This window comes from Camelus bactrianus, chromosome 7 (assembly GCF_048773025.1).
Source record: "Camelus bactrianus isolate YW-2024 breed Bactrian camel chromosome 7, ASM4877302v1, whole genome shotgun sequence".
NCBI classification, from domain to species: domain Eukaryota; kingdom Metazoa; phylum Chordata; class Mammalia; order Artiodactyla; family Camelidae; genus Camelus; species Camelus bactrianus.
In genome coordinates this window covers 9,988,448-10,000,000 of record NC_133545.1, presented here as the reverse complement: position 1 = coordinate 10,000,000, position 11,553 = coordinate 9,988,448, and the positions used below count along the sequence as shown (strand labels likewise).

The following is an 11,553-nucleotide window of genomic DNA, read 5'->3' as shown; positions in this document are numbered from 1 at the left end:
ACTGTGTGAGTCTGTTTCTGTTTTGTAGATGAATTTAAGGTCTGTTTTAACAGACAGAGGAAAACAGGGAAATGGGTGCTATTTTTTAAAATTTATTTTAAAATTATTTTTTATTGTTTTTATTTTTTAATTGAGGTATAGTTGATTTACAATATTGTGTTTATTTCAGGTGTACAGCATAGTGATTCAGGGTTTTTGTGGATTATAGTCCATTATAGGTTATTACAAGATAATAGGTTATGATTTCCTGTGCTATACAGTATATCCTTGTTACTCATCTATTTTATATACTTTGTGTCTGTTAATCTCATACTCCCAATTTGCTGCCCCCATCCCACTTCTTCCATCTCCCCTGTCCCCTTTGATAACCACAAGTTTATTTTCTTATCTGTGAGTCTATTTCTATTTTGCATATACATTTACTTATATTATTTTTTAATGATATAAGTGATATCATACATATTTGTCTTTCCCTATTTGACTTATTTCACTCAGCATAATATTCTCTAGGCCATCCATGTTGCTGTAAATGACAGTATTTTATTCTTTTTTATGGCTGAGTAATATTCCACATTGTTTGTATACTGCATCTTTTTAATCCAGTTGTCTGTTGATGGGCACTTCAGGTGCTTCCATGTCTTGGCTACTGCAAGTAGTGCTGCTATGAATATAGGAATTCATACAACCTTTTTGAATTACTGTTTCATTTTTTTCCAGGTATATAGCCAACAGTGGAATTTCTGGGTCATATGGTAGTTCTATTTGTTTTTTAAGGAACTGCCATCCTGTCTCCCATAGTAGAATCACTAATTTACATTCTCACCAAAGTATACTAAGGTTTCCTTTTTCCACATCCTCTCCAACATTTGTTACTTGTCAGCTTTTTGATAATAGCCATTCTTATAGGTGTGAGGTGATACCTCATTTGTGGTTTTGATTTACATTTCTCTAATAATTAGTGATGCTGATCATCTTTTCATGTGCCTGTTGGCCATTTGTATGTCTTCTTTGGGAAAATGGCTATTCAAGTCTTCTGCCCATTTTTTGATTCGATTATTTTTTTTTTTGATATTGGGTTGTATGAGCTGTTTATATATTTTGGATATTAACCCCTTATCAGTCATATCATTTGCAAATATTTTCTCCCATTTGGTAGGTTGTTTTTTCATTTTGTCTATGGTTTCCTTGGCTGCGCAGAAGCTTTTAAGTTTAATTAGGTCCCATTTGTTTATTTTTGCTTTTATTTCTTTTGCCTTTGGAGATTGATCCAAGAAAATACTGCTACAATTTATGCTTAGTGTTCTGCGAATGTTCTCTTCTAGGAGTTTTATGGTTTCAGGTCTTACATTTGGTCTTTAAACCATTTTGAGTTTATTTTTGTGTATGGTGTGAGGGAATGTTCTAATCTCATTGTTTACATGTGTCTGCCCAGTTTTCCCAGCACCACTGGAAGAGCTTATCTTTTCTCCGCTGTATATTTTTGCCTCCTTTTTTGTATATTAATTGACCATAGCTGTGTGGGCCTGTTATTTCTGGGCTCTCTATTCTATTCTGCCCATCTATATGTCTCTTTTTTGGCCAATACCATAATGTTTTGATTACTGTGGCTTTTTAGTGTAGTCTTAAGTCTGAGAGGGTTATACTTCCAGCTTTGTTCTTTCCTCTCAGGATAGCTTTGGCATTTCTGGGTCTTCTGTGGTTCCACATAAACTTTAGGATTACTTGTTCTAGTTATGTGAAAAATGTCCTGGGCATTTTGATAAGGATTGTATTAAATCTGTAGATTGCTTTGGATAGTATGGCCATTTTGATGATATTAATTCTTCTAATCCAGAAAGTGGGATATCTTTCCGTATTTTGAATCATCTTCAATTTCCTTCATCAGTGTTTTATAGTTTTCACCTCCATGGATATTTTATTTTTTGATGCAATTTTAAATTGGATTTAAAAAATTTTCTCTTTCTGATTTTTCATTATTAGTGTACAGGAATGCAGCAGATTTCTGTATTTTAATCTTGTATCCTGTAACCTTGCTGAATTCATTTATTAGTCTAATAGTTTTTAGGTGGTGGGTGCTATTTTCAACTAAGTAATATAACAATGGCAATACTCTTTAGGGTGAGGAATATTAGGTCAAAGAAACCACTTACCTGGAATCAGCTTATCCAAATTATATACATAGTGTTTGAAAGAAATAATGTGGTATATTTATGCTCTTCTTGCAAACCTAGGCCTACAGATCGAAAGTAAATGTTAGTGTGTCTGTCACAAATGCTTCTTGAAGGAATTATTTCAATTTTAAGTAGACACCTAGAAGATAAACTTCCTGGTCGGAAGAGAGAGCATTTCCTTTTGGGGAACAGCAGGAATTGTAGGATGGGTGAGGGCTCACATGGGAGAGAAGCAGGGGAACCTTGAGATTGTGGATGTCTTTGGAATTCTTCACTCTCAGTTGAAATATGGGATTAAAGTCATTGGAAATTTTATATTAAATATTGTGAAGTGGGGTAAAGTGTTACAATGAAAGATCAATGTGACAGTGGTCTACCAAGTAGATTGCTACAGTAGTTCTCAAATTTCATTCTCTCAGAAACACCTGAAAAGTGTTTTATTCCATCAGAAAACCTGAGAGGCTCCTTAAAACACAATCTGTGGATCCTATCTGCATAGTTTCTAATTCAGCAAGTCTGCATAGAATGAAGCCTACCATACCTTGAAAGGCACTGAATTATGTCACAGTTAGAAACAAAATGCTAAAGTAACTGAGACCAGCAGCATTAATCACGGAAAGTAAGGGTCCATGTAGCAGACATTTTGAAGTAAGAGTTGATGTAATTTGCTGAATGATAGAGGTTGGATGAGGAGGCAGATTTCCCCAGGTTTTGAGCAGGAGTGAGTGAGAAGTTGTGAGTCCTTGTTAAAAGCTTGGCCTTTGGGAGTTGACCTCTGTTGTCTGCAGATGAGAGGAGAAAGCCAGTAGTGATGTGAAGTTCTAGATACTGACCAGAACCCTCACGGTAATGGAATTTTTCTAACTTTGCTCAGAGAAAATATGCAACCAGTCTGTCAATTCTGTGAGATTTGGAAATTCAGGTGAAGCATCAGAAGCCTCTCCACTTTCCCTTTCTATTGCCTGGGACATCACAGAAGCCTTGACAGAGTCACTGGGCACTGTAATGTCAGAAGCCATGGGATCGTGATGGAATGTGTTCATGGATTAGTAGATGGATAATTCATTGGATGAGGACTAGAACGTTTTGAGTTTATAATTAATGGATAATAAGGATATAGGCAGGTTATGATGTAGATGATTTACAGAATGCATAAATGGTTGGATGAGCAGATGAGCAAAGGGATGAGAGAGTAATGAGATGATTGTAGATGGCTGGGTAAATGAGTGGATATGTATAGTGATGTTGAGAGTTGTTAGTATTTGCCTGGGAGATAAATGACTCACTTAAAGTGAGCATGATGCATAAAGAATGTATTAGAGAATGTTAATGTGACTGCATTTTGTCAAAATTACATTGAATCTTTTTATAAAAATTAAAGATTTGAAGAGGTAGAGAAAGTTAATTTCAGATGCCTTTTTCCTTTCCTCCTTTTCTCCTTTTAAATCATAAAATTTCCTTCATCTTCTTTTTTGGGATCTTATTTGGAGTCTCAAATCTATCTATGCGATGTTACTGTTTTTAAAAGTTGAATACCAGTGTAGGAGATGTACTTGGGTGTTCGTCCATCCTTTCATTGCTCACTGCAGTCCATTAGACTCTGTGCACATATCTCATGAAATGAGATGAAGCACACTTTATTTTCAGAAGGAGAGATGAAGGTATCCTGGAGCCAAAGGGTATAACTGGGTTTTTTAATTAATTTGGATGCAGGTCTACTTACTGCTCACCAGAAAAGGGGTATTGAAGGCTAAATATCACATTTGGGCTGTACAAGAATATCCCATCCTTAGGAAGACGGCATCTCTAACTTTTTAGAATTTTGACTTAGCCCTCCGTGGATTGTTGTGGTTTGAAGAGGCTGGAAAACCACCTTCCACAGGGAGGAGAAGGGAGACATCAAGGCCCTGCCCTTGATAATTAGGAGTGGTAGCAACAATTAACCCTCTGACACTTAAAGCCCCTGAGGGGAACCTGTCAGCCCACATCGCTGATTCAGCCACTGAGAAACCTTATTAGTTCGCGTTTGAGCCAATTGTGGGGCACCTGTGCACTTGCTCCCAGCAATTTCCCTTCCACTCTAAGCTAGTCCCGGGTGAATTCTTAGCCTGGAAACCAAGGAGTCTGGGACTCAACTTTGATGGTCCATCACTTTTTGGGGGGACAGCACCCTTTAGAAAGCAGCATAAACCACGACTAGAGAAGACATGCTCATTTTGTCTGGCACTAATTAACGTCTGAAAGCTCATGACAGAGGTAGTAACAGAGGGTGGGTGTAAGCAGAGGTTTTTATAGAGGCAGCAACAGATCTGATCTGATCTGTTAGGGACTTTGGATCGGAGATATGAACCATGAGTGTGGAATCTTCTCACTCTGAAGAGTATAGCAAATGTAGCAGGATAATGCAGCTTCCCAGAAGCTGGAGGCTTCTGTGGTATTGGATTGTAAAGGTTTCTCAATTCCAAACTTAAATACTGGGAGGAGAAAGATTGAAACAGAGGGGAATGGGGGAGCGATGGTGAACAGTTAAAGACTGGAGTTTCTATGGATGAATTCTGCATCTTTTTTTTCAGGAAGACACATCTATAAAATAATTATTAGATACTGATATTCTTGAACCTATGGAAGTATATTACATTTCCAGATAAGATAAATTATCAATAGCTTTAAAGTGTCTTTTCTCAAAGTATTTGGATTTTCCTTTCAATGATAGAAATTTGAAATGTAAAATTATCAAATGGATTGCTTAAACTCATAAATACTGAGAATGTGACCTGGGACTAGAAATGAGGTCTCCTGACTCTCATTTCAGGGTCAGTGCCTCTAGAATGAGCTGTAGAGAGTGTGCTATGTAGATTTACCAGACAGGGAATTAATTACACTGCAAAAAATACCCGAGTCTTATCTATAGGGGACAAGTGATATAAAGAAGGTGAGTATTTACAAATGAAATCATGGTAACATGTCATCAGTGGTAAATTTCAGACTTGTACATATTGGAGAAACTGTCTCAATAATTGGACTCAGTTTATATGAAAAGTCAGACAATAAAATTTAGATATGATGTAGATAATAAGACCACAAAGAAGAAAAGCTGACTGTCCTCTCAGATTATAAAACCATATTTGAAACTTCACCTAGCTAAGTGGTCCTGGGATCTTTTGTTTCAGGCATTAGGATGATGCAAATATTTCTGCTTATGCTGGAGGCATTTAGTGTATATACAACCACCAAGTATTCAGCCACAGGCCATATGACTCTTTAAGTGAAAGTGCATTTCTGTTGACTACTCAAACGTGAAAAGGTATGGTTCTGCTTTGACTAGCATGAAAGAAAGCATATCCTTGGGTTGTGGGACCTACCTTCATGTGCTCTGCTTCTGTATTCAGGAAATCTATTTGTCTCTGCTGAGATTGCAGAGGACTGCAATAAGAAGGCCAATGTGATTAAGCCTTAAAAGAGTGTTACATAAGATGATGCACAGACTCTCTGGAGAGACAAAAGCTTTTGGCTTTTTATCCCTTAGCTAAAGCTGTCATCTCTACAATGAATGGGATATAATATGGGTAATGGGCTCACCTGCAAGCCTGACACTTTGAGATTGTATTTTTGAGGTTTAGCCAAGGTTTATCCATCCACACTCTCTGAATTGGTATGAATGGTGGAAGGGGTATAATTCTGGAAGATGAGACACTGAGGAATTCTAGAGTGTACATGCCTGCTAAGTTTTTTCAGTGCTTTCTTCTTCATAATGTGGGGGAAAGGGACGAGGTAATTTATGAAGCTGTCAGCCAGTAGAAGTGGAAGGTATTGTTAGATGGTTTTAAGTTTGTAATACAGTTACCAGGGTAGGATAATCAAGTGTGGCCATCAGTGAATGTGTCTCAGCTTCTTCTACCAGTTTTGAAGTGGGTATTTTTTCAGTCATTTAATGTGTAGGAGTCTCACGACTAGTTTCTGGATTTCTCTCAAAGGGAACTGATCTGTGTGTAGGTGTTTATTTGATGCATCCATGGGAACCTCCTATTTTGCCATCTAGAGAACACAAACAAACTTATACAGGCGAGAGGGCTAAATAGGGCTGACTCTTAACTCAGTCCTTGTTCAGCTCTGGTTTCCAGGCAAGTAGACATTTTTTTTTTTTCAGATTGATCATGCTTGAGAGAAGCAAAGTGATGAGACTAGCATGATACAGCAGGAAAGAAGGAACTATTGAAAGGGGAGGTCAAGTTCTGAGGAGGACATTAGGGAGGAGGTTTATGAAAATGTATGTGTCTGAATCATGAATGAGAAGGGCATTTGTAGAACTAATTGTTTTGTTTTGTCTTCCCCTTTCTGCTCAGAGCCCCTGGCCCAACCCCTTTATGGGTTCTGAGATGAGACAAGCTGCTCCGTTTGTGCTCTTAGTCTCCTTTGCTGCCTTTCTGTCCTGGTTTCATTGCTTTGTCCACTGCAAGGAAAGGACGTCAGTGCACAGGCAGGCTTGGAGGAATAGTAAGAATGAGTCCGTGCTTCAGATATGTCTAAAAATTTAAAATATTTCTATTTTATGTTCAAAACTGATATTAAAACATATTAGGTCTACTGAAAAACACTTCTTGGGCAAAAGAAAACAAAAGGGAAATTCTATTCCAACGTATATCTGCGAGAATTCATACCTTCTTCTCTGCCTTGAGCAATGAGAAAGGGCCCTTAACCATATGCTTTCCTTTCCCTCTTATATTGAGAAAGTCTAAACGTTCATACCCTTCTTTGCTTTCTTTTGAACCAATATACAAAGGGTAGATTATTAATAGCAGTAAGTTGAAGAGGGAAAATAAAACAGGACACAATTAAAATTCTCTTTCCCACCTCATCCCTTTCAGGCTGAAGAAACGAGAGTCTGTCAGAAATACCAAAAGAAAGGAAAGTTCTCAAAGTGTCCCATTAACCTAAGCCCTAAGATTCATTAAATGTTGCCTACAACTTTATTTTTTTTAAATATATTTTATATGTGTCTGAATTTATAGAGGAGATCGAGGAAGGTCACATTTGCTGCCTTTTCCCCCAGGGCAGAGGCCATGTTACTGCCAGTACTCCCAGTCCCATAGCACTGCGACTAGGAACAGTTCACAAGGTACTTTCTCCGTAGTTACCTACATGTGAGCTTACATGTGCTTGAAAGTTGTCTAATATTACCTTTCTTGTATATTAAAGTTTGTCACCAAGCCATAATCATATGGCTGCTAAATAAAATATGCTTTCAAACCCAGATTCTCTGATTCCAGATGTTTCTACAAGTTCCTCCCTCTTCCCAGCATTTCCTTTTATAATAGATTTATCCATTTCATCATAATGGGTCTAGTTGACATATTTAAGGTAGCTTTTTTGTTTGTTTTTCATCTTTCATGCCAGGTTATTCTTCATTGTTTGTGATTTTACCTATTACTGTCACCTACCATCCTTTCCATGTCCTAGAATCGGAGGTAAATTAGTAAAGATATAGCTTTGTACCAACATTGTACTGCATTATCTTCAAGATTTAACTGGGTCTCGCGAAGACTATATTGTGTTCTTATGAAAGCACTGGCCTATCTCTGATACAGATATAATGTGTATTGTATAAAGCCTGCATCTTGGCCCATAAATGATCTGAAATATCTGACTAAGGCTGGCCAGATTCATACAGTATGTGGTGATAAAAGAACCATTTTTATGATTCTTTGATTCAATAGCTTCTGTCATTTCTGACTCTCTCTGCCAATTAATAATCTTCAGATTTTTTACACATTTTTATTGAGTTATAGTCATTTTACAATGTTGTGTCAAATTCTAGTGTAGAGCACAATTTTTCAGTTATACATGAACATACATATATTCATGGTCACATTTTTTTTTGCTGTGAACTACCACAAGATCTTGTATATATTTCCTTGTGCTGTACAGTATAATCTTGTTTATCTATTCTGCATATGCCTGTCAGTATCTCCAAATTTTGAAATCCCAGTCTGTCCCTTCCCACCCCTCTCCTCCTTGGCAACCACAAGTTTGTATTCTATGTCTATGAGTCTGTTTCTGTTTTGTACTTAAGTTCTTTTCTTTCTTTTTCTTTTTCTTTTTTTAGATTCCACATGAGTGATCTCATATGGTACTTTTCTTTCTCTTTCTGGCTTACTTCACTTAGAATGACATTCTCCAGGAATCTTCATATTTTTTAATGGGAAAAGATAACCAGACTTGGGTGAGAGAGTTTATTCTCCTTGGCCTGTCCAGTGACTGGAACACACAGATCTCTCTCTTTGTCCTGTTCTCAGTCATGTACCTGGTCACTGTGCTGGGAAACTTCCTCATTGTTCTTCTGATCAGATTGGACAGCCGGCTCCACACCCCCATGTATTTCTTCCTCACCAACCTCTCCATTGTTGATGTCTCTTATGCCACAAGCATCATCCCTCAGATGCTGGTGCATTTTCTTGCAGAACGTAAAGGAATCCCACCTGTGAGCTGTGCAGCCCAGCTATTTTTCTCCCTGGGCCTGGGTGGGATTGAGTTTGTTCTCCTGGCAGTGATGGCCTACGACCGCTACGTGGCTGTGTGTGACCCCCTGAGATACTCGGTCGTCATGCACGGAGGGCTCTGTGCTAGGTTGGCCGTCACATCCTGGGTCAGTGGCTCTGTCAACTCTCTCATGCATACTGCTGTCACCTTTCAGTTGCCCATGTGCACAAACAAGTATATTGATCACATATCCTGTGAAGTCCTTTCTATGTTCAGGCTGGCCTGTGTGGACACGTCCTCCAATGAGGTTGCAATCGTGGTTTCTAGCATTGTGTTGCTGATGACCCCTTTCTGCCTGGTTCTCTTGTCCTACATCAAGATCATCTCCACCATCCTCAAGATCCGGTCCACGGAGGGGAGAGAGAAGGCCTTCCACACCTGTGCCTCCACCTGACGGTGGTTGTCCTGTGCTATGGCATGGCCATTTTCACTTATATCCAGCCCAGTTCCAGCCCCTCTGTCCTTCAGGAGAAGTTGGTCTCTGTCTTCTATGCCATTTTGACACCCATGCTGAACCCCCTGATTTACAGTGTCAGGAATAAGGAAGTGAAGGGGGCCTGGCAGAAACTACTAGGGCAATTATCTGGATTAACGTCAAAACTGGCAACTTAATGAATCATGAGCATCACTTAGAGAAAAGAGCTTTGCCTTTGTGTTCTCCCACCCAACTCAGATATGACAAACATCAGCTTCATTGCCATGGCAACCAGGGAGGAGGTGATGAAGCGTGTACTGGTGTACTTGGGTAGAGGCTGAGAGGTTGGATTAGGCTATAGGATGTAGGAGTATTTTTATGTCAGAGCAGCATGTTCAGTGGAGTTAGGCACTGCTGTAATAGAACTTCCCACCGTTACTCAATGTCCATTCGTATGGCCTGAGAGTAATTTGTTGGCCCCCGAATGTGGGAACAAAGGAACGAGCCTTGGGCCAGAATGGTAAACAAGTTATAAAAAGCTGCAGACTCAAGAGGTGAGAAGGCTGGTTAGCCAAGGATGGGTAAGATCCCCAGAGGGGGGCAACCTAAGGCAGGCACAGCCGCCTGAGTCCAAGAAGAATATTGTGTGTGAAGCAGCCGTTTCTCATACATTCCGCCCTGATAAGCTGTAAGGCTCGTTGGTGCCAACACGAACATGATTTACCAAAACATAAACGGTCTTCTGACCTTGAGCCAGACACTGCCTGTTAACCATTTCCCTTGTCATTCTTCTTTGCTATATAAGACTGTGCAACTTAATAAAGCTTCAGAGTAGCCATCAGCTCTCTCCGCATACGGTGTGTATGTGTACATGGTATCTGACACTGACATAATTGAGGAAATATCACTTATTGTTTTGATTTTTCATACTCTTCGTAATTGTGGACCTATTCATGGATCTTGCCTTGAAACACTGGTTTTATTCATCCACATTTTAAAGGTGCTATTGTGTTTCCATTGTGAGCAAAACACATTTTCATATTTGAACACTCACTTAAAACAATGTGTGGTGTATGTAGTCATATCCAGTAATTGTGTGTCACTCATCTAAGGAGGGTGTTGCTATCAAGGCTGATTAAAATGTCTTTGTGTAGGATCTACTTTATGTGGATATATAGAGTCTGAGTAATGAAAATATTTGAGGGGAGAAACATTAACTAAGTCCTTATTTTACTCTGATAAGAATAGAACTAAGAGTTGTATGTACCGAATGGTATTATTTAAGGAAAATATGAAATTCATTTACTACTAAATAGCATATGAATAATTTGATAAGAAAATTATTGTATATATATTGGGAATCATGCAGAAGGTAAAATTGTCTAATTTTTGAAAATTCATCAAACCTTTCTTTTCTTTGAAACTTTGGGAAAAAATAAGCAAATAAATAAGGAGATATATGAATACAGTATCAAGACATGGTTAATCTAAGAAGAGCAGTTTCCTTAGGTAAGGCAGTGGAGGATAATGCAGCGCTAGTGTGGATTTGGGGCTATCAGGACAGGTCGGTCTGCAGTGCTGATGTTACTCTCACGTCTCCACGTTAAGGGCCTCTTTGTGCTCCGCCTCTCAGACACAAGGCCTTGTGAACTGTCATGGTCTGTGAGTGCACCTGGCCTCCAAGGATCTAAATGAGATAAAAGAGGGAGAAGAAATGATCAAACAAGGGATAAGTAAAGGAAGAAGACGAAGAATGTGATAACAGTTGGTCTTCTCCCTCTGCTGAAACTCTAAGAGGGACTTCCCTTTTTCTCTCTCTCTCTCTTTATTACATCAGTTGGTTGGCTCTTTGTTGGTTTGTACTTGGGAGCTGGTGATTAGAACTTGAAGGGTTTCCACGGGCATGTATTTTCTCTGTGAAGCAAGATGGCGCCCCCACTGCTGAGGATGCTGTGGAAGAGATCCAGAAGTTTAACCATCCAGATAGGGTAGAGATAAATGTGCCTCCTTTACCCGTGGACACCTCTCTCTGCCTGGAGTGCCTCTGAATTACATCCCAGCATCTTCAATTACAAGGTCTTGTGGTCAAATTTTTCTCTAACATGACCAACTTTATCTTTAGTCTCAGGCTTCTCTGATATAAAGTGACAGATGATCATTTTTTTGAGCATTGATTTTGTTGAAGACTGTTGTAAGAATTTGGGGTATCAAAGTTGTGTTTAGATATGGCCACTACCTCAGGAAGTTTGCAGTCCAGGGCAGGGGTTGGGAAACTGTTTCTGTGATAAGCCAGACAGAAAATGTTTTAGGCTTCCTGGGCCATATAGTATAAATCACAGCTTCTCAACCTCGCCATCACAGCACTAAAACAGCCATAGATAATACATATAAAAAAACAAGTGTGGCTAGTACCAATACATTTTAATATAT

General features: G+C 38.9%; 1 pseudogene; it reads left to right on the top strand.

Moving 5' to 3' along the window:
- Positions 1-8,271: 8,271 nt before the first annotated feature.
- LOC105068628 (olfactory receptor-like protein OLF3) lies at positions 8,272-9,320 on the top strand (annotated as a pseudogene).
- The last annotated feature ends 2,233 nt before the right edge of the window (positions 9,321-11,553 follow it).